General features: G+C 40.4%; 1 long non-coding RNA gene across 2 annotated transcripts in view; it reads left to right on the top strand.

Moving 5' to 3' along the window:
- Positions 1-22,696, top strand: part of LOC137109125 (uncharacterized) — a 43,894-nt gene extending 21,198 nt beyond the window's left edge. Inside the window, exons 2-4 of one of the 2 annotated variants that reach the window (XR_010912272.1) lie at positions 7,995-8,055; positions 21,569-21,604; positions 22,113-22,696. This is a non-coding gene — a long non-coding RNA (uncharacterized lncRNA). Of the gene's footprint in view, positions 1-7,994; positions 8,056-21,568 lie in introns of both variants that reach the window. The other variant, XR_010912271.1, reaches the window with a different exon arrangement.
- Positions 22,697-25,173: the final 2,477 nt, after the last annotated feature.

Genomic DNA, 25,173 nt, shown 5'->3' on the forward strand with positions numbered 1-25,173 from the left:
AGAGCCCTAATGTTCTTATAAAATGCAAAGAGTTTTGTGTAAAAAATAACTGAAAGAGTTGTACCAACATGTTGATTGACTACGCTGGGACATCTTTCTTCAAGAGTGTTGTTTGAGATTGCAAGAACTTAAGACCTGACAATAACTGAAACAGCAAACACCCCAGGAAACGAATGAATGTGTATGCAAGTCGGTGTGACGAGTGGGGGAGTAGGAATCACCAAGTGGCGATGCTGTGTAACCTCTTTAAGATGATTATTCCCCACAAAATGCACCCCCAGGTTGTGTGACATAATTCTGAATGGGCTCTTCCGTGGGATTTAACGGGTTAACAACAGACAAAGGGAGCTGGGACCATGTAGCCCAGCAGGGGAGACCCCAGTGGAAGCACCAGGCTGCCTTATAATCCCTGCTCTGTCCTATTCCGATTGCTCTGCCTGCAATCACGGCTGACTGACATGTGCCCTGCGAGGCTACATGGCTGTGGGGTGAGAAGAACCACATGTTTCAAACTGGAGCGCATCTCTGCAGAATTGCATCTAGGAGCTCATACACACACACGCACACACAAATACACCTCCAGACCATGCAAGATAATTTAAGGCTTTTTTACAAGCTCGCTAAAAAAATGATTGAATGTCACATGCATGGACACAAACACTTTACTTTAGCTAACTGTGTTGTCCAGCTGTACCTGATTTCATACCTAAAAGTACATATCTCACATTTAACACATTTAACTGTATCATACAGGTCTACATGTATCATGGAATGGGGAATACATTGGATATCATGAAGGCCTCACAGAATAAATCCACTACACACAGTTGAGTAGCACAGTTGTCAGTTCCTTTGATGTTTACAGCACAGCTTTAGTCTGTGGTGTAGTTGGCCAGTCACAATCCGGCTTTACTTTGTATTACTTTCTTTGTTATGTAAATCTGACGTCGTATTTGTAATATTGAAGCAAGCTTTTTCTTATTTCCTCAAATGATTCCTTTAATTTAAAAACATTTTTTGAAAACTCAGCACATAAAATATAAGTTACTGATAATTGTAGGAAGGCCATCCTAACATTACCACAAACAGATGTTTTAAGACTTAAGATAAATTCTAGTTATTTATCTTCTAGTTCCACACTTATCCCCTTTTTGAATGGAACTATGTGGTTCTTTCTGAGTGCAGTGCAGTTGTTACATCCAAAAATGGGCATAATATCTTTCTAAATACCATTTTACTATAGACTTCATGCATATACCATGCATACTTTGTTTGTAATTGAACTAAATGTATCAACAGTGCTTCAAGGTTGTCTGTGAGATTTGCACTGCCAGATTTAAGTTTTTCATTTTCCAGTTCTACAATGTATATATGTGGTTATGGATCATCACCATTTCTGAATGTACAAAGATAGGAACATAAAATTTAGAGCTGCTTTGAGAAAGGCAGGAAATAGTTTACTTATTGGTTGCTTTTCTTGTGCACATGTGTAGTTAAAACCGTAAAAGTGTTTAAATATTAATCCTCATTATCAAACAATTCAGCTTGTAATGGTGTCTCATTTTGGAATTATCCAACTCAAAAGTGAATGGATGTTCAGATAGATTACTGTGTTTGGTTAGAAGTTCTGTTAGATGTTTTTTGCTGAAAGTTGTTGTTTGACCGCACTAATATTATGTACTATGGACGTGTTAAAGATTCAGAATATGTTTTTATACCCACTCAGATGGTGCTTAGGAAGTCAATTACAGTGTAATGGCCGCTTCATTGGAAGGTAGTGCTGATTCACCTGCTGATTTACCTGCAAGTGACCTGCTTTATTAGCCACAATAAAAGCTGTGCAGACTTTCCAGTATCTGGAACCCAACTGCGAGCAAACGGCTTGTGAGCTGAAATAGTCATTTAAAGACCATCAAATATTAAGTTTTAGCTTATTGACTGGTACCTCCTAATTGTGTCTGATTGTTTTGCAAGAGCCTAATTAAAGTCTTGAATCGGCAGTCATTTTTCCATAGTCTTACACTAATTCACATAATTTCCACTGTTCCTCTTTCCATTGTCAGGCGATTGCTTTGATAATGAGTGGTTGTGCAGAGGCATAATCTTTGGGAAAGCATTTGGTAAGGACACGCAGAGAAAAGGTATCATTATGATAACTGCGTTCTCTGCCTCCTAAATGAGAAGCCATCCTTAATGTAGTCGATTATGGCCCGCTTCTCTGGAGATGGCCTCTGGAAAATTATTTGTGCCGTATAATGTTGAGTTTCTTCGAAATTTACACACCTTTCACCTAGATCTTATTGAGGAAAGAAGCAGAAAACTGTCTTTTAGTTTGACACCATTACTTCAGTTGGGTAGAACTAGACAGCATAGTATTGAATGTGGACTGATTTCCTTCAAAAACCAGATTCAAACTGAAGAATCTCTTGAACATTTTTTTTTTGTCGTCTGCATTTTTGTAGCACAAGCTTGTCTAAATAATAGTTTCAACTTCTAGTAAAGATGAAATGAATATGAATTCTATACTGAATAATGGCATAACCTATTGTGTCTTCTTGTTTTGAGTGAGCCCCTTAAATTTCAGCTCACCTGCACAAATGTTTTATGCTATTTTTATTTAACTGTTATTTATATTTTTTTAAATCTTTTATTTTCAGCCATTATAAAACAACACATAAACATCTGTAATAGATGACACAAAATGTTTGATCAAGATTTATTACTGGTTTGTGTGCTGTGTGAAGCTGCTGTTTACTTTTTAATTACATTTAATTTGATGACAATGCTAACCTTATCTCTGTTTAGTGCTATTTCTATCATCGTGTAAATGCTAAGCTAAGCTTTCCATTTCTCCATCTGTATTGTTGTATATCCAAAGCTGCCTGATAGAAGAGAGAGGTAATTAAAAAACAAGGCCAGGTCAGAAGGTGAGCAGAACGCACATAATAAAAAGCGCTCCGAGATTCCTGGACGTAGGTGCCACACAGTCCAATCCATTTTAATTGTTGTTTTAATTAATTGAAAATGCTCAGGTCAATTAAGAAGATGCATGCCTCTAGCTGTGTGTAATGTCATATTCATTGATCCGCAGAGGTTACTTTATGCACTCATGTGTAGGATACGTTTATGTTCCTGAAACTCCGCCGTTTGGAATTCATTAGGTATTGATCTCTTTTAGCCACGGTAAAAGCAAAGTCTGATAGCAGGCTTGTCTGAAGCCAGTTAATCAATTCAGTGCCATTCAGAAACAGATGCCCTTTTACTCTGTTATTGTTATTCATCAACATTTGATATCCCAGCAAAAAATGCTTATGTCTCTATCGCCAATGACTTTGAATTAAGATTTTCTGTTTACTCAAAAATAAATTGTTTGAATTGACAGAACTCATCGTGTTGGGTATTTGCAGTTCTTGTCTTGGTGTCCTTTCCTCTCCGGAGTTCGTATGAGGTTTGGTTGTCTCTACACAGCCTCCTCTTCTTCCTTCCACTCTCATAGTCACACTCTTGCCCTCCGTCCATCCCTCCCTCTGCGGTGATTGGATGTCCATTTTTAAGCTGCAGCCAATAAGTCTGGCTGAAAATCTCAGTGTTTAGTCTGGTGCTAGGCAGCAGGATCAACAGACAGGTGCGTCAGGCAAAGTCGTCGCCCTAGCTTGCTGCACAGCAACGCTCTTTTAGCCTTTAAAACAACAATAAAGCCTGGTTTAGCAGTCACAAAATATTATTTATGTCATTTACTTTATCGTCAATATTTGCAAGTAATATTTGCAACTGTCTCCTATATTCAGAATACTGAGAAGTATTACTGTCAAACGCTCCAACAAAAATACGTTGGCATTGCTGTGATTATTACCAGATTAAACTGTATTTTACTGTACTGGTTATACATAGAACCTTGTATGACTGTCACACTACTTTGTGGGCGGCACACAACTCACAAGCAGATTTTAGAAATGAATGAAAATGTCAATTTACAACCACAGAATGTATCTCAATTAATATTTCAAATCATCTCGTTTCTTCTTTCTAGTTTGTACGAAAAACATTTCGTGTCAACAAGTTCGAACGTAAAATGTTTTCCTTTGTGAAGTGGCTGATCACTGAGGAAAAAGGGCCAGACTAGTGCACAGGCCTCTCTACAGGGGAAACAGACTAAATCCTGTGTGCAACCTCAATGCTCTTGCACTGCCAATCATAGCCTACAGTTTCTTTCCAGTATATGCACAATAACTCAGGAAATAGAGGTATTCAGAAAATTCTCTGCAGAATGTCATATTTCAACATGTAGGATTTTTTTATAGTGTTATTATATCTCTGCCAAGTCAAGTCACATGCGCACACTCTGCAGAATGGCTGGATGAGTAGGTCATTAGATTGAACTGTATAAACTTCTGTCTGCATTAACCTGTTGACTGTTTTTCTGTCATGGCTTGAGGCAACACTAAATTAATGGATATAGGAGCTTTGAGCCAAAAATAACACCCTGTCTCTGGTGTTCCAGTGGAGGAAAAAAATAGCACAGATGATCTTTCTTCAGAGTTTTTGCTGCCAGTATATAGGGTTTCATAAAGATAATTGAAATGTGTTGGACTGTTAAAAATTAACAACTCCTGATTAATATAGTAAATCAGTGCCTAAAACTGTGCATAATACATTTCATTTTATAAGGATATAAGGATGCAGTTATATGCCATAAGAATAATTTTATTTTATTTTTCTTATCTCATCAGTTTATCATTATTAATGTATTTCTACTCAGATGCATTTTATTTTCTGAGTCTATTAACAGGGCTTTTTGTGCAAGCCTAGGTTATTTTTGTTTACACACCTTTATCATTCTATATATCTATATACTATACATTTATCACATCATATATATTATCAGGTTTAGAGGTCTGTCTGATTTTAACACCCTGTCTGGCTCACAATGGTATATCCCATCCCCAAGGGAAGTCTCCCCCTGCCTCACCCATTCTCATTTGAACTTTGACCCTGGCCTCCTGCCTTTCAGGATATGAAATGACCCTCTCAGTGGGGGAATGTTTTGGAACTGTTTTAGCTGACTCTGTTTAATGTAGGCTCGAGCAGATGAGGAGCTCAGATGGCTGCATGGCCATTTTGTTAAGAGGTCTAAGGGCTCTAATTTTCTCTGCAATTTCACACACTAGCACAAAGTACTTAATCATACTGTATGCGTACACAATGGGGACGCATGCAATTGTACTTTATTTTCATTTGTATAGTCTGCTACATGCAAAAGGGTTGTGTGACATGGCATATAAAGAGGGTGTGGCAATATATCATCATCTTCTCCGATATTCATAGCCCTCAACTTATGTTTAATAAACAAATGGTCAGAATACAGAGTTGTTTCTCTAAGTTAAGATAATTTTGTTGTCGGTTAGGTGCCGAGGGGCAGTGTACTTCACCCGCTGATTGGCAGTAAGTAAGAGTACAGGTCATAACTGACCAGTTTGTTGTGTAGCATAGCATAGATGTTACTTTGTAGCAGCAAGGTGCTGATCGTATGATTTTTTCATTGTACCTGCACTGGATTCTTTAGTGTGAATGCATTGTGATTTGGTATAAAAGTTATGATTTAGAGGGCATGGGTGTGAAATGAGTCTGCCCTTCTGCTTACAGCTGAATTTAATCAACTGAAGGTGAACGTTTTGTTTAAATCAGTCGCTAGTGTCAGATAACTGTAAGAATCAGCTATTAATCTTGAGACCGGTCTGGATTGTTTTGGTGGAATAGTAATCCCATTATGCTTGTATCTTTACTGCCAATCTAAATGTGTCTGCTGTTTGTAATATGTGACCACCAATCTGTGGTCAACAGCATCAGCCATACAATGTATTGGGCACAGTTGGTTATGGATGCATATGCTATAGTTTTTGCTCTTGATTGGTGATATTTTATAGTCTAATCAGAATAATACATTTCTCTGTTTTGTTGTTTTTTCTTTTTGTTTGTTTGCTATATTGCTATATTCAGCACTTGTAATTTGGTCATACATGGTGAAAGTACCTAGCAACATTTCAACACAAATATTCAGAGTTAATAAAACACACTGAAAAGAAAAACACAAAAGTAACACAACTATTGAACAGCCATCTCCCTGGTTTCCCTGCTTCACCCCCAAACTGAGCTTTTTCTTTCATTATGAACAGAGCCTAGCAAATGTGGCTGGTGCTCAGTTTGGAGGTAAATGGGTGAAAGCGTAACATATAGTAAGAGTGGCTTTTGGGGCAGAGCTTTAATCTCTGGTGGATACTCTGCTCTTAAGTTAGTCAATGGTACTGTACATGACATATGCTTGTGTTATTGCAATGAACCGATGAATGGGTTTGGCTACTGTTCTGGCTAAACTGCAAAAAGATAGGAAAACACAACAACTATCTGTTGGTGATACGTGTAAGGCTCATGCTCAAATTCAGGTTTCGTTTTTTTTTTTTTTTTTTTTGTGTTTAGTTTAAAGTCTTAGGTTGTCCACTTGAAAACCTCTCTGTCACAAATAGAAATTTAAATGCACTTTATGGAAAAGGGGAATTACAATAACAGCCGATACAATTCTATTCTTCGTACACCATTTCTCACAAAGAACATTGTTTCAGTCATATTTGAAACACTAGACAAAGTACAAGTTGGTTGTGCATCTATTCTTTTGTATTTACTCTGTCAGAAAAATTCTGGCATCTGAGCTGAAATCTTAAGCAACCAGCACGCCCATATAGTTGACTTTGGAAGGCACTGAGCATTCCTGCTCGACACCACATTAGACCCTACTTCTCCCCACCTCAGGGTGCTGGGCAGCCTGCCAGGTAGAGGTTGCCATGACTCCTAACACCACCCTTTGCATTGCCTGCCCCCCTAGAAGGTGCCAGATTTTGGGAGGGGGGCCGGCCAGGCTAACGTTTTGATTTAGACAAAAGATGTCTTCACAATGTCAGCAGAATACTTACTGGGAATGCTGTGGCTTTCTGGTAGGAAATCATGTGATCTTTCCAGCCAAGATTTTGTAATGGTGCCAAGCGAGAGCAAGAGAGAAAGACAACACAGAGGGAGAAAAAGGGGGAAACTTTAAATAATGATGCCAGCAAATCGTTTTTGTCGTGTTCTTTCCTCTCTTGTTCTTGTTTGTTTCGGAGAAAATGGCGGACAGCGCATCGCTGAACTGAACCCGTAGCTTGTCAGTGGGCTCAGTTTAGAAATGTCCTTCTGTGTTTTTATCATTTCTCATTACCAAAAAAAAAAAAGATTGAAACTCACTGGTTATTGCTTACACCCAGGTAGAAATTGTGGATATAAAAGGATAGAGATGATGAATCAGACAGGGCAGCACTGGGTAAGTGGCATTTCATTCTCTTCTCACTTCAGACTTTCCTTTGTCGCACTGCAGCTGAAGGAATATTCTGTTGTTTGTGGCTCTCTGGCAGTGGCACAATTAATGGTAGCTGACCATGGCATGCTTGATTACTCTGGCATCCCTCTCCGGCTCTGCTTTCTGCTATCTGCGGTCTTGGCTAAGTTGAGCTAACCTCTCACCACAGCCACATTGCTGCTGGCCAGGAACAAGACTGCTTTGGCAATTTTGAAGACTAGTTTGGGACAGCAATCCACAACAGAGTTTTGACTCTTATTGTGCACTTAATTTCATATCTGGGAACTGCTGAGGCAAGGGATGCTCCCAAACCAAGGCACAGCAACATGAGAATGTGAAGTAATTTATTTTGTAATTTTTTATTTTTTTTCCCCATGTTGATCTAATGATGTCAGAACAGCTACTGGCATCTATTACTTTTTTCTCTCCATTTTTTATCCTTACACCACTTTTTGGCTTCTAATACAGTTTCGTTTTGCTAGTGTTTCATAAAGCACTGTAATTGTTAATCTCGTGTTAGTAGAGTAAATATGCAGTAACTGGCCTTTAAAAAGATTCTTCCATATTATTCTGTGGTATTTAATAACATCTCTCTTCTTCCTGTTTTCAGAGAGGCAAACTAAAAACTGACCCTGGGCAGCAACTCCACTGAGAAAACACATCCATAAAGAGTAAGTTAAATCACAATCCTCTCACCATCTGTTTGATGAACTTTCATTTTAGAGGTGAATCCTAACAAAGGCTCTGCAGTTCGCCTGCAGTTTCTCTAAATTCCAGCTCAACTGCACTCGCGTAGTGCTCCAGACGTTCAGTTTTCTGTCACTGTCATGCTCTATATGAACACTGAAGACACTGTAAACTAAGGTTCACTACACAAAGCAAGAAAGATTTTAAGGCCAAGTACAGCTTTTCGATTGACATCTCACTATAAGTGGCTTCCCTCGGACATATCCCACACACTTGTGCAGTTCTTTGTGGCATGACAGCACTCGGGTTTTATGCAGTATTTCAGTACTTTATTCAGTTATTTTGCTACTTTGGCTATAACCATTTGGCACAAACCCGTAGATCCGATCTTGTGGCAAATCTGACTGCACAAGCTCGCTTCTGTGGGTCTTTGTCATTATGGTGTGAACGTCGCATTTTTACTTTTTTATTTGTTTGTTTAATGTCTACAGGTATATAGATGACATCTGTAGGTAATAGTCACATAGAAAAAACTCACAGTTCACAACTTCTCTGTGTGTTGCAAAACCTTAATTTAGCTGAAACCTCAAATGTGATGATGGTGATGATAATCTGTGTTAACAAAAAAGGACAATGATTCATTTGGGCTTGAGGATGATAGAATGTATTTAATAAACAGAGACAAGGACCCACTAATTGAAAATGTGTGCATCCGGGTTGAGGTAGTAGGTTGTATGGTTTAGAATTACACCCTGGGAGTTAACTGTACAACCTTCTAGCTTTCCTTGGAGTACACGTATGACATCAGTTTGTGCAGAAAACTGCTTTGCTTGTAGGGCAACCCACATGATGGAATTTTTACTGTGGCTTTCCATTTTATAATGCCTCTACATAGTGTTAATGGGTTTCATATTAATGTAATTTTTGCCCACCTGAGGTTCTCATTTCACAGCTGACCTTTAGCTATGGTCAGCCTGCCTGCTGCGGCTCAAAACCTTCAATTAGTGTTAGCTGGACGTATGCTGTATTTTTAGACATAATGCATTGTGGTTAGTCAAGGTAACCACATTGCTTCGTTTGCAATATTGTACCTTTTAACTGCCAAATACACAGAACAAACAAATGAACAGTCCACTGTCTCCTCTGTCTCTAAGTTCTGCTATTTCAGTTCCTGTTCATGATAAATCCTAAGAATAAGTGTAGTTTTATGCTACTACCTTCACCAAATGACATCTTAAATTGTCACGCCAACTCTGCAATTTGAGAAAAAAAACATTGTTGTGCCATAATTGTAAATATGTTGTTAAAATGTTGTTATGCTTTATTTATTTTATTATTTGCAATTAGGTGTAGTAGGTGTCATTGTGCAATAGAACCTATTTCACACTGTGATGGCTTCACTTTTAAAACTGTTGATCCATCTTTGTGGCCCAGTATTACACCTTAGTCTGTTTAGTCAGTGTGGGGCTTTTGAGTCAGTTTCATATGAGCTGTGTGCCAAACATTATGATGCACAGATGGTTTGATATAAACACAACATATGAAATATAGTAATCATAATAATTCTGACTCTTTCTAACAGATTCTCAATGGTGGTGTCCTGTGGTTTTACAGCACTTCCTTTTGCAAATTAGATTTTAATCTTTCTCTGCAGCTAATATTTCTCAGGGATTTAGATGTTTGATTATCACACCTACCACTATTTAAAGCTGTTTGCCCCAAGCTGCCTCAGCAGACCTCACTATTATTCCAGCTTCCCCAGTGTGGTAAAAGCTTAATGTTTATATGTTCTTTCAGCACTTTGTGATATATCGTTCAGGTTCCATACAATGAGCATTTGTGATATGAGCTCTAGTTTCAGGTTGAAGCTTGCCTCGGTGACACTAAAGTCCCTGTTTACTGTAGGCTTGTCCACCAAGCTAAATGCATCTGACTTCATCTCTGTCTGGCACTAAGCCACAGCTTGTAAAATGACTCCAAAGCACCACACGGGAGAAAAATGGCCTGGCAGATCAGCGCAAGATTTACCACAGTTTGTTACTCTCTAAGACCACTTGATTTGAAATGCAGCTTGAGGAGGGAGTGTAATTTCTGCTGTAGTTCTTTATCATTATGACAGTGTTTTTTCTGTTTGAAGGATGACACTGCTTTTGCTGTGTTTAAGGCCAGGCTTGAGTGGACCACCTTTCTGCAACCTTTGTAATTTATCCAATTAGCTTTTTAGTTTCAAGTGGTTGAGATTGCATCTTTTGTCATGCTGTTTGATGCTCAGAGTTTCCACAGAACTGGCCTCATAATAATCCAGATGTGTGGTTATACTTTGAAATTTCCAACTTGTAGTCATTTTCAGTCATCTCTAAAGGTTGTATTTGCTCTTTATATTCCCTTCAGTTGAAGGATTGTATATAACCAAATGAGCTTTTTCATTTAGCTGAAATTGTTCATTTTAACCACAGTCCCAAAGTTGTACAAAGGGGCTATCTTAATAAACAGAGCAGTCAAATATGTAGACAACCCAGGAAAACCCTTACTTTTTCTCTCTCTGTGTAGACAGTCAACGGCCTTCGGCTTGTCCCTTCAGGGGTCACCACAGCGGAACGTGATCCGCATGTTGATTTGGCATGTGTTTTTTTACACCGGATTCCCTTACCATTTTATTTGGGCTCGGGACCGGCACCAAGGTGGCCACCCTTGGTGGCTGGGTGGAGCCAAACCTGGCGCGTTGGGATTTGAACCCGCTGCCATCTGCACCAGGCCCTGTTTCTCTCTATTGAATGGGGTTAATTGGAAAATGCCATTTTTAGATCTTCAGTATTTAAATCTAGTGATACTAGAGTTAGTGATACTAACATCTCCATTGAAACCTAAAGATCCTGTTCAGCTTTGCATCACCTACAGAGTGATTGTCATCAAACAAATTTCTGTAAGAGAATATGATCCTGGTAAATCCCTGGAAACCCAAGAACTCCTTTAATCTCCTACTTTGCAACCCAGCTGTCAGGAAGATCACGCCTCCTCACTCTACCAGACATTAACAGGGTTCACATCACTGCTGCTCTGACCCACTACTGGAAAAATAATCAGAATATCTGCTGAAAAGTGGACATTGTGCAGAGGGGATATCATGCTAGTTGGCTTGAAATTGAGAATTATTGTAGGAGGATGAAATCTACATGATTTATTTTATCAGAAACACATACTTTGTTTTACAGTTTAGTTAAAGAAAAATCTTTCCTCTTCTTTAGCCTTCACAAATTTAACAGAGCACAGAAAGTCAAGATTTGCCTCGCTTGAGTTTATTTTAAGAACTGATATTTTTTTCATCTTTCCTCACCTCTGAAACCCAATCATTCCACCAGATGTGTAGAGGAAAGCATCTCTGTTGAGAATTGTGCTGCCTCAGCACTCCCATGTCCAGCTGCCCCAGCAGCCCAGCTAAAAGTCATTGGTTCCAGCTGGGCCTTCATTTATGGGTTGGTTGAACAAATAAATTATGGGATTAGATATGGGCAGTTCAGGCCACTGAATTTTTTTTCCCAGTCCCAAATGCTTCAACAGCCCCTTTTAGAAGTCAGTTGGCCAGGAGCCTCAAGGTTCTTCTGCTGACTTTAAAATTAATAAAATGAACATTCTTCTTATTCAATTTGGTACACTGCAGTTCCAATTATCTGCAGTAGGCTGGCAGTTCGTGTAGCTCAAGAATGACTCAGTGTCACCTTTACACCTAATAAGAAATCAAAACGTCATATAGCTATTTTGGAGAAGAAGTAATGTTAGCATCTATAGGACAGAGTTGTCATACTGTATCTTCCCTATTTCACATTTGCCACCTTTTAAAAAACTCTTCTTAATAACAAAAAAGCCCTGAATCAATCATTTAAAATTTTTCGTCTTTGGCCAGTTCAATATGCATTACTCTGCCTTGAACTTTATTGACTGGCGTCTTTTACAAAATGAGTCATAAAAGTTGACTGGCTCCTGTCATGGGTACAGCTAAACTAAGGAAAGATAGACAAAGTTTGTGAGTGTTAGAGCTCTTTATTTTATTTGATAAAGATCAGTCCCACTGAATTAGAAAAGCAAAACCACACAGTCACTAAAGTGAATTTATTACATTCTTGCTGGAGTGCATCCATTGTATACATTGTGATCACATTATACTTTGGGAAACGGTGTATACACTGCAATCGACCCAGCGTACTGGGGCAATATACTTTGTTACTTTCATTTCCTCAAGTTTTCGAGAGTCACCCTAATCTATCACAAGGAGTGACATTCAGGAACTGAATAATGGTAAGAATCAGCCAATTGCTGCTTGTGTCTGTAACTGCTGTGAGAACAGTGATTGGTTTCTTGCTCTTGACGTCACAGACGGGCGTAGACCTTAGTAACAAATCGTCTGAGACAAGAATACTGTCAGTTCTGAGCACACCAGTACTTTAGCTCCCTAACTCATAAAAACTAACTTCCCTATAAAAGCGAGCAGCCTCTTTCTATTTTCTCCCATGGAAACATATTGCTTTAATGTGGTTGGGTTAATGGCAAATGAATAATCATAACACACCAATGGCAGACAGGGGTGTCATTGATCTGTCTGGAGTCAGCCCCTCTCCGCCTGCTGCATCAGCTACTCTCCTCCTATTGATACGCTCTTGCCCCTTGACCCCGGGGACCGATCAATGCCATTGATTGGAGAAGGGCAGGGACAGGGGCAGGATCTGCTGACTGGCCTGGCAGCTAGTGTGACAAGACATGATCGTCATTAATGTCCCGCTGGCTGGCTGGTTGGCAAGGCGCTGTGCCTCACATATTTCCTGCCTCCTTCTCTCCTCCTTGTCCGCCCCCTCCGCTCGACTTCCCTCCTTAACCCCCCAACCCCCCACCCCCCCGCTTTTTCTGCTTCATGTTACCAGTCTGTGCTGCTTGCACTGATAAGTCCATTGTTTGGATACCTGTCTGATGCTTGCCTGGCATCTATGCCACAAATATGCATCTCAAGGCTGTGTGGGGATATTTTGAGCTTATTGTAGAAAAAACAAGTGGTAATGTCTCATTCTATTTACCACTTACAATGGAGCCGGTCCTATTTTTGGGTGCTTTGAAAAGCTCTGTCTTTATACAGTTCAAAAGGAGCGAATTAGTATCAGTTTCAACACTGTCAAACAACTAGGTTCTGTATTCTCTGATCAGTGGCAAATCCACCCTAATAAGATATTGTGCGCATAGCTTCTCTAAAAATGTATCATTGCTACATACAGTAACACTAACTAGACTAGTGCATTGACCATTGTATGCAGTTTTCACTTGTGAACTAGTTTTATCAAACCAATAGCTTCCATTTCCAGTATTATTAGTCGTGTGTGTGTGTTTGTGTGTAGAGGGGTGATGGGTGGGATACGGCGACAGCAGACTCTCCACTGACACGGCTGTAATCGAGCTGATTGATCACCTTTATGGCCGCCTGCTAGCCTCGCTGGCTTTAGCATACATCACGCTCCCAACCCCCCGTCTCTGCGTCACCACCGCCATCACCAAGCCAATCGAGCAGACCAACCATCCCCCATAGACTTCAACCTGGCCACGGTTTTGACATTGGCTGCAGAAATTACTTTGACTCTTCTTCTGTTCTTGGCTCTCTGTACATCTGTATGTTTATGTAGGATAGAAAGGTAGTGCCACGATCGCCCATCTTTGACGAAGTGGCATTTTGCAGCTCAGCCTTTTTCTGCGTCGCAGCAGATTTAAAAAGCTCTTGTTTTCCATTTGAATTAAAGGGCATAATCAATCATTGATAACATTTGCAGATCTCTCTCCCTGCCCCCTCTATGTCATACAGGGTCATAACCCTAATCTATCCAGGGTGTTGAAGGTGATTAAACTCTGAGATTAGAACAAGCTGTCAAGGGCAAAAAAAGCCTTTTTTTTTATCCTTTTTTCTATCACTTTGCCCCCTTACAGCATTCCTTATATAAAATATATATGTGAAAATAATGGCTATTTGTTGTTTTCTCTTAGCAAAGCATTTGTTAAATGTTAAAATCCTATAATGATTTTCCTGCTGAGGATGTTCATCTCAAACATTTTTGACTGAAAAAAATGACAATCAAAATGTGATAATGATATTTAACTTTTCTTTCTGACCAAAAAAATCTTTATTCAGTTTGCAGTCAACAATATGGTGCCCTCTGTGTGTTTCTGGGGTTCCAAGCTGTGAGATAAACATATGGCAAAGGTATTAGTTTATATGTAGGTAGTTATCTACAGCAGCAGTATGAAGACAGGGTAAGATGGCATACAAATAATAATTCAAGCCAAGCTTCTAATGATTAAGGGATTTTCGGGCAGCTGCTTGCCTATTGCCTCAGCGTGCTGCTTTCAAGTCTCGGTCACAATGTTGTGACAGAGACTGTTTGTGTTCATGCTTGCACTGACCACATCGCTGTTTATGTGACAGTTTGAGCGTGTTAGCTGAGCAGAACCTCTGTAGTGTCACTCTGTGTCCTGCGTCTTGTCTTGCCATTAGCATTGGGTCTTTTTTTATGGGTTAGTTTGTTAGTTTGTTTGCTGTTGCCTGTGCATGTGCTGCCATTTTGGTCTCTGATAGGTCCCTGTTTGTGTGTTGTCTGTGTAAAATGCATTCAGTTTTGTATCAGCAGCTAAATCTGTTGATTAATGTTATTTTTTTTTTGTTTGTGTTAGAATCTGAGACTGCAAGCTGCAATCATTTTGCAGTCCAAAACATTGGGATTGCTTCAGTACATCTTCCTCCGTGGCCAACCAGTTCACTGCAGTGTGTGTGTGTCTGTCTGTGTGCTGCTCGAAAAAAGAAGAAATTGATCAGCACAGGGAGGAACGTGTTCACCAGCAAAGGCTGGATGGAGGGTGTGTGAGAGAGAGAGAGAGAGAGAGAAAGGGAGAGAAAGAGCAAGGGCTGTCGCTGCAGACTCCTGCTGCAGTATCTCACTTTGGGCAAGCATCTGCAGACAGGGAGTAACAGACAAGCGGGACATGCAGACAGGTACAGACCTGGCGTCATGGGAGGGGTGGGCGGGCGGAGATTGGGTGTGTGGAGGTAGAGGGCAGTAAATGCTTGAGAGGCAGGGCTTGGGGGATGGATGGGTCAAATGGGGGGTGGCTGAGTGCAAGGTAGCGAGTTGCAGTGGTAGTAGCAACTGGAGGAAGCAAATGTTTTTGCCTTTTTTTCTTTTTTTTTTTCGGGGATTGCAGCCCATTGTGTTGGACCTGTGACGACAGAGGAAAGAGGGAGAGGTGGAAAAATAAAAGTAACGGGTATAGATGACAGTGTGACGACATGGATGATGTTCCAGTGTCTGTAGGTGGGGGTAGAAGGAGGAAGAGTGCCGACGGTGTGGTGTGTGTGCGCGCATGTGTGTGTGGGGGGGTTAAGATGCTGAGATGGAGCTGACAATGCAAGCGCTGGGATGGAGCAGCACTCTGTGTTGAGGGGTGAGGAAGGGGGAGGGGGGTAGAAGAGGCGTCCCACCTCACTGACCTGCGTCTGGGTGCAGCTTCCCGTGGACACTTCAGCTTCAACACCACTACAACCCCACCCCCCACCCCCCATCTATCTCTTTCTTCCTTTCACCCCCTTTTTTCTCTCTGTTCTTCCTCATCCTCAGCTCAGAGGCGGATAACAAAAGGCATAGTCGGTGGCAGACAGAGGACTGAGCGTGCGAGGCAACGCGTTGGGTGGTGCGGAGCATTCATTTCCGGAAGCCTCCACTTTGCCTGGCATTCCCCAGAGAGGAGACAGCCAGAGACATCTATCTTTTTATTTTTTGTATTTCTTTCTTTCTTTTTTTTTTTTTTTTTTTTTTTTGTAGTCTGAGGGGGAGGAGTTGTGCGGTGGGTGTCGGGATGGGGGCACATGGGGGTGGTGGGGGCAGTCAGTGGTGAGTTTGGGTACATGACAGGCAAAAATTACATGGGAATGTTTTCAGTATTACTTAGTTAATATTTGCTGCAGTTTGGCATTTTATGGCAAATCACGTCTGGATTCTTTGGCTCCATCTGTGACTGAAGCTTTTTCTCAGTTTAACAGAAGCTGTTTTATGTCTGACTGAAGCTTGTTGCCTTTGACATTGACAACTCATTGCTTGCCAGGCTTGCCGCCATGGCAGAGTTTGGCGGGTGGGTGGTAAGGTCTGTTGCAGTCGTTTTTGGAAAGTTGGGGGGGGTTAGGAGTTGGGGGCAGCTTGCAAATGTGTCCCTGTGCTGGAGACAAGCCAGCTCTATTCTGATGCTGCTTTTGTAAAAAGTAGAATTTTGCCTACATTGTCAGTAGTGGCGGAAGCAGAGCAGAGCCTTGGCTCTGCTCTCTTTTTTCTCTGACTGAATGGTATCTTTGCTTGTCCCATGGAAGAAAACCAAAGACTGGTGCTGCTAGGTGGCTCTCTGCCTCTGTCAGTCAGGATGGATGGTGTTACAGACAGGTCTGGATCATGCCATCCTGAAAGAGAGACATGTAGACTGATGAGCAGCCGACGCACTTTAGGACAAAGAAGTGAGCCTGACTGCTTGGCTGAGGGGCTTTTCCTTTTTCAGCACAAAGGCTAGTTAGCAGAGAGAAGGCAGTGCAAGCTTGTCTATTTGTCTGAGCCTCTGCTCGTGCTTCTGTCTGATCGATGCAATGAAAATAATTTTAGTCGCCGATAAATTTACTGCTTTGTCTTTTGTCATTTCTTTTCTCTTTTGCTGTAGGTGATTTTATCTGGTGCCTCATGGTATTTAGTGCATGCAAAAAAAATTCTAAAATTATTTCTGCCTTTGCATGTTTTTTTTTGCACAGGAATCCTGCTTAGCAGAATGAGCTAAACAAAATAAGTTGTCTGCAGTGGAGAAAAGGATGACCATTGGCGCCTTTTTCTGTGTCTGGGCACAGAGCTGTGTTGTTTTTTAATTGCAGCTCATGCCTTACAAAAGGTAGACACTTTGTTACTGCAGGTGCACTTTTAACAGTGGTTGAGGAATACCGTGTGTGTGTGTGTGTGTGTGTGTGTGTCAGTGCCACTCGGTGCCCTGCAGCTGACTGCGGCTCCTCAGTAGACTCTGTCGTACTTCACCTGCTCCCTGAGACCCTAACTTGTGAGCTCTCTTGATAAAAAAATCACGGGTTAGGCTCTTGGGACGCGGGCGGAGGGCACAATCGACTTTCTACCGAATGTTCCATGGGTGGAGTCGGAATGAAACAGCAACTAATTTTCTTTTAAAAATGTGTACATGGTAGGGACAACAGAGAGAAACGAAATGCGATTTACACATTAAAAAAAGTAGCTGGGTGCAATAAAGAGCAAATGTCTGTAGGAGTGTTGTTCCCTCCGTCTCTTTATTCAAGTGGTAACCAAACTACTAATTTGGGACTACAGCGTGGGACTATGTATGCAGCAATGTGTATATTTGATACTGCAAAAAATGTTTTCAAAATGAATTAATAGCGTTTTTCGTATTAGTAGCAAACTCGTTGCAGTAAAACCCGAAATCCCCATCAAAGCCGCGTTGTGCTATCCAACATTTTAATCTGTCTTTGTGTCAACATCTTTGTTTGAATACCATTTGAGTAATACACAATCTGATTAATAGTGACAGAACACCAACCACTCTACGCCACCACACCCCAGACTTGTGTTGATTAACCCCTGTCACCACTGCAGGACAGTATCGGAGAGTCCCAGCAAATGTATTTGATCCTCCATTACCAAGACAGTCGCTCTGAATTTGATCAATCCAGCTTCATTAAGACACAGTCTGATAATAATGTCACATCTCCCAGTGCTTTCTGCTTCCAATACACCCGTTTGATAGTTTTAGTTTGAGCAAACCGCCAACTAAATCCCATATTAACAGCTAACTAATTTCTTTTATACAGACATTCCTGATTTGCAATTTCAATTGTACAACTTATGTACAACTTCGGAATATAGTTTCCTAATTTTGAATTAAACAAGTTTAAAAGTTTTTACTCTTTAATTTATAGAAAATGTGCATACCCCCAGATACATATGCCAAATACTTTGTTTTTCAGTTAACTGCAATTACTGTTAAATATATACCTTTATATATTCCTTTTTAAAGGACCTTATACTTTCAGATGCATTATGTCAAGACAAGGATCTTGACAGAAAGTGAAATATCCAATCCATAAAGTTGCTCACTGTGACTGACAAATCAGATAAACAGAGAGAGTTACAGTACCAAAAATCAGTGAACACATGTTTAATAAGTCAAATTTTGCCACACGAGATGTCAGAACCAAATTCTTTAATGGTCTAAATCAATAATGAAAGGGTTTTACTCTACAGTGTAAGAAGACATTGACTAGAGAAGGAAAACACTGGACTGGTCTCTTAAGAACATGACTAAAGAAGTGCAATATCAATAAATTAGGCCTGCTCAAATGTGTTAATTTCTTTTATGCTATTGAAAGGTATGAATTCATTCAGTGTTACAGCTTGACCTGGTTTTTAAACTTTCAGTTTTCCCAAGGCAGCTTGCTTTTCTGAAAACCTAATTTCTGCTAAATTACCCATATTAGGAATGCAGTTCAAAACAATTGATTTTCTCTATAATACCCTCCTCTCCATCTTCTTCCTAGTCTCCAGTCTCTCTCTCCCTAATTATGTTTTTTTTTTCTTCTTCCCCTCTCCCCATTTGGTTTCATAGTGAACAATGCCGATGCCAACTAATCAGTCTGTGCCTGTGCCACAGAGCCCCCAGCAACAGATGAAGGCGTGCCATGCCCCATGAATACCAAACAGCCAGGCACAGTGCGACAAGTGCTGAGCAGTCAGACGCAGCACAGCCAGAGCAGAGCTGGTGCCCACAAAACAGCCAGACAGTTTTATTAGGGTCTGTCTGACACGCAGCAAAGTCTGGCAGCACCCGAGCTCACTGATGAAATCCTCACTGCTCCCCCAACAGTAACAAAGCAGCATGCTCAGAGCAATCCGCCAAGGATCCAATAAATATCACCCCGTAAAAATCTGCTCCCAGCTAGTTTGTAACTCCACTGAATGGGGAATACAAACTTTGTTCAAAGTCAAACAAGTTCTCAATGCGTAACTGCTAAGTTGATCTCTGCTGTGCCATTTGAATGTTAGCCTGCATCTGGCAGAGCAGGGGAAAAGAGAAACTCTCTTTTTCGGTAAAAACACATATTAACTGGGAAAAGGGCAAATGAGTTCATGTTTCATTTCTGACTTTTTGAGTATAATGTTTATGAAACATGTTGATGTTAGGGTTTTTCTTTGCTTTCCTACTACATTCATAATTAATATTTTAGAAATATTAATGCAGAAGTTATTTTGTTAATGTCAGTCGGCTAGCAATCACTGAAGCATATGAAATATAAATTTTAACTTTATTTAGGGGACACACTTATAATTATTTTTGTTTGTGAAAATGCTTATTTTAAAATTAAATTCCAATATAATAACATGTAGTCATAGTAACTTTGAAAATGGTTGTTGAGATTAATTTACACAAAAACAGGGTGCAATATAAGCGATTTTTTCTTTTATGAAAAGCGTCTCTTGACTGTTTTGGCCATTCTATTTTGCTGAAATAAAATTGATAAATCCGGGATTATTTAGACAAAATGAAGAAATCACTGGCTCACAGCTGAATTCAGGAAACTGATACAAAAGCAGAAAGTCAGCTTTTGCCTCATTTTGTGCACAAGCGCTGAAAGTGGTGTCTCAGAACAATGCAGAATACAAATGTGGTGTCATTCACTTTCAACATTACTTGTTCTAAATTAACAGTGTTCACAATGTGCTTTTTATGGTCAGCTAGTCTTCAGATTTAGATTAATTCAGACCTTGAATAGGTGTAGATAAACCAAAGACTTCCGCCGATGCACCCAAGTGTGTGTGTAAGAGATTACGCTCCATTGTTCAGAGGTGGTCATGTAACACACTGCGCTGTCACAATGCTCTGCGATACAAGTAATAAGGACAGATTAAATTTTACCCACAACATTTGGATTTGGACTGGATTTAGAGAATTAGAGGGCTTGTTTTTTGCCATTGATTGTCAGGTAGTGTTGTCTAGTGAAGCAGCTTAGTCTTCAGTGTTCTTATTGCAGCGTGGTGGGGAAAGCAGTGCAGGTGGGGGGTGGGGGTGGGGGTGGGCATCAGGTATGTCTGATAGTGGAGCAGAGTGGAATGGGGGGTGGGGGTTCGTCTGAGTTTCCAGACACTGCGGCAGGAGGCCAGACAGTCACCTGAGCACGCACACGATAAAGTGTGGCGATGACACCACAGACATGCACCTGTGCAAAAACATGCAGACACAGATTTTATAAATACCCCTTAAAGCCTGCACTAAAGCTAATTCAATTTTTTTTTAATTCAATCAAAAAAATCCTAATGTAATTGTCCCTGTGCATCGAAAGCACAAAAAGTTTCTTTATTATTCTCGGGACGACAGGAATGAGAGATAAACTTCATTACCTTTTTCAGATTACAGTAAGTGCTGGGGGGGGGCTGTTGAAAGGACAGTGGAGTTGCCCTGAGACTTGAGGATTTTTACAGCATGCTGGTGGGCACAGAGCAAGAGTCCAGAAAAGTGGGGCTGATGATTGAAAACCAAACATCAACTCTCAAAGGGAGCAGACTGATGGCCTGGGCAGGCCTGGGATCTCAGCACAGTTGACTGTTGTGTGCCTTGGTGTGTACGTGTGTGTGTGTGTGAGTGAGTGTATGTCCATAGCATTTCAGGGTGTATCCCCACTCAGTCCTCCTGGCCCCGCTTCCCTCCTCAGGTCCCATGTTATCTCCCCTCTCCTTTCTGATCTGTGATTCACTTCGGAGGCGTTGCCAGGGAAACCTGGTATCTGGCTAGCAGCTTGATGGGAGTTATTGAACTGTAACTAGCTCAGATAATTATGCTCTGTCTTGCGGGTTGGCTGTCCAGTGGCTGGGACTTGACTGTGACCTATAGCTGGCCTGCCATTGTTGCCACAAGCGAAACCTTTTACCCCTCTACTACCGGACTGTTGGACCTTTGTGACTTCAGCAGTGATGCATTTTCATCCGCTGATGTTGCAGTGCTTTACACTTTTAACTAGAAATCGAAATGAGTTTACTTGTGGTTAAATTTCTCACATCACACATCCATGCACCTACGCACACAATCACGGTCAGCTAGCCTAGTCACATACTAGTGGTTTGCTTTATGTCCCTGCTGAAACGCTTCATGAGCACAGATTCCTAGTGTGTCCTCGAGTGTATCTGCTCAGCCACTGGGCAGGTGGACACTTGGATAATCACAGTGTTTACGCTGCTTTTACAGAGATCACCTTTGATATTCCACCACAAAAGAGCCAATGTTCCAGAGATAAATTCTGCTACATTTGGTTTCAGGTTTTTGTGAGGGTTTTCTCATCATTGTGAAGACCAAGAAAACGGTCAGCCCTTCTGTATTTTCTATTTTCCCACACTTATGCTAAATTGCTATCATTATCTTTTTTTTGTTTAGGAGCCCTGGCAATTGTCTCTTTCTCCAAGCTCTCAGGTAAGACGAATCCCCAATTGCATTTGCAACACAACTACAGAATCCAAAACCTTACTTTCTGGTCTTTTTCTGTGGGATCCATTTTGTCAACAGTCGCGTGGAGGATAGTGCTTGGGTGTATGACAGCCCTTGTTTTGCTTGCACCCTTGCAATAGATGAGTGAGTCAGTAAAAGTGTCAGACTGCCGTAACAGACGGCCTGTGCGAGATAATTACCCTGGAGTCATTTGGAAGCCGCTCAGCTCGGCCCAGGTACCCACTGTGCACAGAGAGAGAGCAGACGACCTTTTACTCAGCTCTGTCCCACTGCAGTCACTTAAAACAGTGATGGATGCTTCCCTCAACACCCTGCTCCCCACCAGCATTCGTTCTCCTTTGCTCATCACCCTCCCTCCCTTTAATCTTACCATTTTCCCCCTTTTCCTCCTCTCTGCATTGCTCTAACACCACTCTCACCTTATTTGTCCCTCCTCATTTTTTTCAACCTTACATTCGGTCTTTTCTTACAGAGCGAGGAGGAGGAAGAAGAAACCTGGGTGGGTGTGGTGGGCTGGGGTGGGGTCAGGGATGTTGAGGTAAAGAGGGGGAGGGGTTTCCTGCCATCACTGTGCAGAGGGGAGGTATACATGGCTGCTGGACTTGGTCCCGACTGCAGGAGGATCAGCAGTGTGGCAGAGAGGGGAATAGCAGGTAAGGACAATAAGAACAGGAGGCGAAGAAGGAGAGAAATGGAGGCGGGAGGCCAGATGACAGACTTCTTTAAGGACTAAACACCCACTATACATACAAAGCCTGTACACTTTACACTGTTGCTAAGCATTTACACATATTTTCAGGTTAAGGTTCAGCCTCCATCCAAAGTATGTGTTTTATTTAATCACTGCACCCTGAGATGTGCTACTTGATTAACTGTAGCGAAAAATATCTATCTTTGTGCAGTTTTCTGAATTTTACATAGTGTACTTTACCAAATGCATTACGTAATCCAGAAATATTCGTTCCTGTTGTGTATGTCCTAATGGAAAATGTAATAACTGTAGATCTTACACTTTTCATATTGTAAATGATGATTTCAATAAATGCCACTGTTGAATATTTTGGGTATGTTTGGTTATTCAGAAATATAGTGTTTTATTCCATGTGAGCAAACAGTGAAGGAATCCTGCAGTTTCCCTGCAAAGTTTTCATTGTTTTCATTTGTGAGGTTTTCATTCCCCTTGATGTGTAGGATATTGGTTTTGTTGCCAAAGGCAACAAAGAGAGACTGTTATTAGACAAATACCCATACTGTCTTTTAGAGACAGAGTGTGTGTGTGTGTTTGTGTGTGTGTGTTTGTGTATGCCTGTGTGTGTGTCAGAGTAAAAGAGAATATGAGGAGAAGAGAACAGGAAGAATAAGTGTGTAGGTGTGTTTTTGTTTACTGTGGATGTGTGTGTGTGTGAGAGAGAGAGAGAGAAAGAAATAGAACTAAAGACAGACTGTATTTGTGTGTGTGTGTGTGTGTTTAAGTTTGTGTGCTTTGGGGGAGCAGTGCGGCCAGGCTGCAGATATCATCCATCTCCCTGTCACTGGCCCAAGGGCTGCTGGGAAAGTGGCAGACAGCTCGCCAGCTCTGACAACAGCGGCTGCATCCTAATTTTCTGACACAGAATGCTCGAAAAACCTGCACCGCTCCTCCCTCACCACCCAGTACGGCAAACCATTAACCCCACGATCCGGGAACAAAGCACGGAGCTCAGCTCAGGCCACCACTGGTTGCAAGTCATATCAGCTCCCGTCATCCACCAGCCGTGACTCTGAGGAGCAACGCTTTGCATCAACTCCACTTTATAAAACATGCATAGCACCTCGTGGACTGCAGTGGGAAAGCTGAACACATAGGAAACACCACAAAAGAGCCTTTGTTAAATTTGATCTAATTAGGAGGTCATCTTACTGACTGATACTCGATGAAACTGCGGTGATTTCATTTGTGAAGTGTCTTTTTTTATAGAAATAAAACACCTTCTGGCAGTAGCTGTTATAAGTGGATTACATGCTGTCTGGTTAGCCACGGCTAATTGTGTTATAAAGCTGTTGTCACACATTCTATAGCTTTTGTTGTATGCACAGGCACTTTTGATCTCCCATGCATTTCTGCCAGTGTGTCCGTTTCTCATCTCTGGTCCCAGGCGTCACATAAACATCGGCAGCATTAAATTAGTACCATTTGTTGTTATCTGAGTTTTGTACTAGGAAAATTAAAAATCATTAAAAAAAAATTATTAAATCCACAAGAATTCACAAAGGTTTGGGATCAAGTTTTTATTTTATTTTAATTTTTTGCAAGTCTCATAGTTTTGTGAGAAGATTTTTATATTAAATAAGGCATAAAAGAGAAATTCTATAATTAAAAGATGCATAATATATAATTGCACATGTAAATATAGAATAAATATTTAAAACTGAATATGAGCTGGTAACTTGTCAAAGTACAAAAAAGATCATTTTTTATTACAGATGTTAAAACTGCATTTTAACTAATATTTTTATGTGCTGATTATGTTCTCAAATAGTTTATACAATAAACTATTTGGTTTTTGCAATATCTATATTTTATAAATGTTCCTGTGACAGTGTCAATGCTTCTTTTTGTCCAACCAACCGTCTAAGCCTATACATATTTGATTGATTTTATTGTTGTGAAAATAAAAACAAAGTTTCACATTGAAATATTGAAACTATAATCTACTTTTACTAGTTTTTAAAAATCCAATCTTTAAATAATACTTGACAAATATCTACTGATCATTTAAAGAAACGAATTATTTAACTTTAACCAATGTAAAGTTTTACATATCAATTTCCCACATTTGCACATTGAGCTGATAGAAATAGAATTATGCACAAATACCAAGCCAAAGATTGAATTAATTAAATTATGAATTACTATGTAATAGAACTAACATACATGTCAATTTATGTTTTGTGGAATGCAAATCTCCTTGAAGTGATGAATCTTGGTAGGGCTACATTGTATATTGTAACAGTGTGATAGTAAAGTGACACAGATCAGCACTTTTTATTCAGACAGTCTTTACAATGGGAGTTTAATTTTGTCCCAGATTGGGGCTGATAGGGGAACAATTGCTGCCAGGGCTTTAAAACCCATGAATTTATGATCAAAGCTGCGTAGACTGGGCCTGCTTCAGATCTTTGATCATTGTTAAGAAATCAGTAGGACACAGTGGCTGGATCAAACACACTCAGCACTGAGCAATAAATCGACATTTTGGGTGGCAGGTAATGGATCTTACATCGAGGAATTACACACTTCAGCATACTTATATACAGATTTATAACTGAATTATTATTAAATCTAATATAACATATATTTAGTTATTTCAAGTAATAATTGATAATATTTCATTTATTTACCAGGTTAATAGATGGTTTCTAAAACAGACTTATTCGTGACATCTTGGCAAACTGCTGATAAAAACTACCACATGCTGCTGTAAGCATAAGAAGAAACCAAGTAAGCGTCTTTGGAGTTCAAACTGGACATTCAAGCTCAACAAATACATTAT

Source organism: Channa argus, chromosome 24 (assembly GCF_033026475.1).
Source record: "Channa argus isolate prfri chromosome 24, Channa argus male v1.0, whole genome shotgun sequence".
NCBI classification, from domain to species: Eukaryota; Metazoa; Chordata; class Actinopteri; order Anabantiformes; family Channidae; genus Channa; species Channa argus.